This window comes from Penaeus chinensis, chromosome 20, assembly GCF_019202785.1.
Source record: "Penaeus chinensis breed Huanghai No. 1 chromosome 20, ASM1920278v2, whole genome shotgun sequence".
In the NCBI taxonomy this organism is placed as follows: Eukaryota; Metazoa; Arthropoda; class Malacostraca; order Decapoda; family Penaeidae; genus Penaeus; species Penaeus chinensis.
The window spans coordinates 8197991-8204242 of NC_061838.1; positions in this window are offsets into that span (position 1 = coordinate 8197991).

Genomic DNA, 6252 nt, shown 5'->3' on the forward strand with positions numbered 1-6252 from the left:
TGTGTGTGTATATATGTGTGTGTGTGTGTGTGTGTGTGTGTAGACGTGTGTGTGTGTGTGTGTGTGTGTGTGTGTGTGTGTGTGTGTGTGTGTGTGTGTGTGTGTGTGTGTGTTTTGTGTGTATATATATATATGTGTGTATGTGTGTGTGTGTGTGTGTGTGTGTGTGTGTGTGTGTGTGTGTGTGTGTGTGTGTGTGTGTGTGTGTGTGTGTGTGTGTGTGTTTTGTGTGTATATATATATGTGTGTATGTGTGTGTGTGTGTGTGTGTGTGTGTGTGTGTGTGTGTGTGTGTGTGTGTGCATTCATAGGAATTTAGATAAAGAGAGGTCCGGTTCAAAATATTTAACAAATGGGGGCAGGGGAAGCAGGGCAGCATCACGGGGTCGGGGAGTGGGGGGGAGTGGGGGGGGGGTGAATTCCAGAAGTCTACGCAGGCTCATCCCCGGAGGCTCTGCTGACGTCACAGACCAAGGGACCGGAGCAAGAGGAAGTCACGACCGCGATTCTATGGAGACATTTTTATGGTCGGATGCACTATCACGATCTCAGTTTTCGCCCGCAGGCTGTTTTCCTTATCCACGGATTTCACTCGTGAAGAAATCTCAACAGTTACGGTTATTTTGTCTACATTTGCATTGGTATCAATATTTAGAATATTTTGATGAACCAATTGCATTTCCCTTCTTCCAATATTGTTATTGTGGCCTGATTTGATATAGCAGATATGAGAAAGATCGTTCATTTTCCAACGCAAAGTCATTATTCATAAAAGGTTATTACTTATCCGTTATATAATTATCTATCAATTTATCGTTTAGTCATTGTTTTGAAGGAGGAAGATTGCACTTACTGTCGGTATTCGAGAAAAGGAAAAACAACATCAATGAATTAAAAGTATCCGGTAATTTAAGAAACACATTTATCACAATATCGTGTAAATAAACCTGTTCGGGAAAGACTATTGTAAAAAATGCATTTCAGATTCTGGGTTAATGAGGATTATGTTGAATAAGGATTATATTTTCGTTTCTGCTCGGTGTCTACTTTATTATATTTCGCTCAATTATAATGCAATAAATCCCAGAAGAATGATTAACCCGCCAGTGTCATTGTACCACTTTTGAGACGTATAATAGTAAGGTACAATTCGGACACTTTTTGAAAGGTTTTTGAAAGGAAATTGATGTTGCTGTTGCAGTTTCGGTTCAGCATTTTTTTTTCTTTTTTTTAATATTATATTAGGTATCCATTTATATATAGTTTTTATCTTTTATTTTCATGAGTAGTTGTAGTATCATTATCATTATCATTATTAGTATTATCATTATTATCATTATCATTATCATTATCATTATCATTATCATTATCATTATCATTATCATTATCATTATCATTATCATTATCATTATCATTATCATTATCATTATCATTATCATTATCATTATCATTATCATTATCATTATCATTATCATTATCATTATCATTATCATTATCATTATCATTATCATTATCATTATCATTATCATTATCATTATCATTATCATTATCATTATCATTATCATTATCATTATCATTATCATTATCATTATCATTATCATTATCATTATCATTATCATTATCATTATCATTATCATTATCATTATCATTATCATTATCATTATCATTATCATTATCATTATCATTATCATTATCATTATCATTATCATTATCATTATCATTATCATTATCATTATCATTATCATTATCATTATCATTATCATTATCATTATCATTATCATTATCATTATCATTATCATTATCATTATCATTATCATTATCATTATCATTATCATTATCATTATCATTATCATTATCATTATCATTATCATTATCATTATCATTATCATTATCATTATCATTATCATTATCATTATCATTATCATTATCATTATCATTATCATTATCATTATCATTATCATTATCATTATCATTATCATTATCATTATCATTATCATTATCATTATCATTATCATTATCATTATCATTATCATTATCATTATCATTATCATTATCATTATCATTATCATTATCATTATCATTATCATTATCATTATCATTATCATTATCATTATCATTATCATTATCATTATCATTATCATTATCATTATCATTATCATTATCATTATCATTATCATTATCATTATCATTATCATTATCATTATCATTATCATTATCATTATCATTATCATTATCATTATCATTATCATTATCATTATCATTATCATTATCATTATCATTATCATTATCATTATCATTATCATTATCATTATCATTATCATTATCATTATCATTATCATTATCATTATCATTATCATTATCATTATCATTATCATTATCATTATCATTATCATTATCATTATCATTATCATTATCATTATCATTATCATTATCATTATCATTATCATTATCATTATCATTATCATTATCATTATCATTATCATTATCATTATCATTATCATTATCATTATCATTATCATTATCATTATCATTATCATTATCATTATCATTATCATTATCATTATCATTATCATTATCATTATCATTATCATTATCATTATCATTATCATTATCATTATCATTATCATTATCATTATCATTATCATTATCATTATCATTATCATTATCATTATCATTATCATTATCATTATCATTATCATTATCATTATCATTATCATTATCATTATCATTATCATTATCATTATCATTATCATTATCATTATCATTATCATTATCATTATCATTATCATTATCATTATCATTATCATTATCATTATCATTATCATTATCATTATCATTATCATTATCATTATCATTATCATTATCATTATCATTATCATTATCATTATCATTATCATTATCATTATCATTATCATTATCATTATCATTATCATTATCATTATCATTATCATTATCATTATCATTATCATTATCATTATCATTATCATTATCATTATCATTATCATTATCATTATCATTATCATTATCATTATCATTATCATTATCATTATCATTATCATTATCATTATCATTATCATTATCATTATCATTATCATTATCATTATCATTATCATTATCATTATCATTATCATTATCATTATCATTATCATTATCATTATCATTATCATTATCATTATCATTATCATTATCATTATCATTATCATTATCATTATCATTATCATTATCATTATCATTATCATTATCATTATCATTATCATTATCATTATCATTATCATTATCATTATCATTATCATTATCATTATCATTATCATTATCATTATCATTATCATTATCATTATCATTATCATTATCATTATCATTATCATTATCATTATCATTATCATTATCATTATCATTATCATTATCATTATCATTATCATTATCATTATCATTATCATTATCATTATCATTATCATTATCATTATCATTATCATTATCATTATCATTATCATTATCATTATCATTATCATTATCATTATCATTATCATTATCATTATCATTATCATTATCATTATCATTATCATTATCATTATCATTATCATTATCATTATCATTATCATTATCATTATCATTATCATTATCATTATCATTATCATTATCATTATCATTATCATTATCATTATCATTATCATTATCATTATCATTATCATTATCATTATCATTATCATTATCATTATCATTATCATTATCATTATCATTATCATTATCATTATCATTATCATTATCATTATCATTATCATTATCATTATCATTATCATTATCATTATCATTATCATTATCATTATCATTATCATTATCATTATCATTATCATTATCATTATCATTATCATTATCATTATCATTATCATTATCATTATCATTATCATTATCATTATCATTATCATTATCATTATCATTATCATTATCATTATCATTATCATTATCATTATCATTATCATTATCATTATCATTATCATTATCATTATCATTATCATTATCATTATCATTATCATTATCATTATCATTATCATTATCATTATCATTATCATTATCATTATCATTATCATTATCATTATCATTATCATTATCATTATCATTATCATTATCATTATCATTATCATTATCATTATCATTATCATTATCATTATCATTATCATTATCATTATCATTATCATTATCATTATCATTATCATTATCATTATCATTATCATTATCATTATCATTATCATTATCATTATCATTATCATTATCATTATCATTATCATTATCATTATCATTATCATTATCATTATCATTATCATTATCATTATCATTATCATTATCATTATCATTATCATTATCATTATCATTATCATTATCATTATCATTATCATTATCATTATCATTATCATTATCATTATCATTATCATTATCATTATCATTATCATTATCATTATCATTATCATTATCATTATCATTATCATTATCATTATCATTATCATTATCATTATCATTATCATTATCATTATCATTATCATTATCATTATCATTATCATTATCATTATCATTATCATTATCATTATCATTATCATTATCATTATCATTATCATTATCATTATCATTATCATTATCATTATCATTATCATTATCATTATCATTATCATTATCATTATCATTATCATTATCATTATCATTATCATTATCATTATCATTATCATTATCATTATCATTATCATTATCATTATCATTATCATTATCATTATCATTATCATTATCATTATCATTATCATTATCATTATCATTATCATTATCATTATCATTATCATTATCATTATCATTATCATTATCATTATCATTATCATTATCATTATCATTATCATTATCATTATCATTATCATTATCATTATCATTATCATTATCATTATCATTATCATTATCATTATCATTATCATTATCATTATCATTATCATTATCATTATCATTATCATTATCATTATCATTATCATTATCATTATCATTATCATTATCATTATCATTATCATTATCATTATCATTATCATTATCATTATCATTATCATTATCATTATCATTATCATTATCATTATCATTATCATTATCATTATCATTATCATTATCATTATCATTATCATTATCATTATCATTATCATTATCATTATCATTATCATTATCATTATCATTATCATTATCATTATCATTATCATTATCATTATCATTATCATTATCATTATCATTATCATTATCATTATCATTATCATTATCATTATCATTATCATTATCATTATCATTATCATTATCATTATCATTATCATTATCATTATCATTATCATTATCATTATCATTATCATTATCATTATCATTATCATTATCATTATCATTATCATTATCATTATCATTATCATTATCATTATCATTATCATTATCATTATCATTATCATTATCATTATCATTATCATTATCATTATCATTATCATTATCATTATCATTATCATTATCATTATCATTATCATTATCATTATCATTATCATTATCATTATCATTATCATTATCATTATCATTATCATTATCATTATCATTATCATTATCATTATCATTATCATTATCATTATCATTATCATTATCATTATCATTATCATTATCATTATCATTATCATTATCATTATCATTATCATTATCATTATCATTATCATTATCATTATCATTATCATTATCATTATCATTATCATTATCATTATCATTATCATTATCATTATCATTATCATTATCATTATCATTATCATTATCATTATCATTATCATTATCATTATCATTATCATTATCATTATCATTATCATTATCATTATCATTATCATTATCATTATCATTATCATTATCATTATCATTATCATTATCATTATCATTATCATTATCATTATCATTATCATTATCATTATCATTATCATTATCATTATCATTATCATTATCATTATCATTATCATTATCATTATCATTATCATTATCATTATCATTATCATTATCATTATCATTATCATTATCATTATCATTATCATTATCATTATCATTATCATTATCATTATCATTATCATTATCATTATCATTATCATTATCATTATCATTATCATTATCATTATCATTATCATTATCATTATCATTATCATTATCATTATCATTATCATTATCATTATCATTATCATTATCATTATCATTATCATTATCATTATCATTATCATTATCATT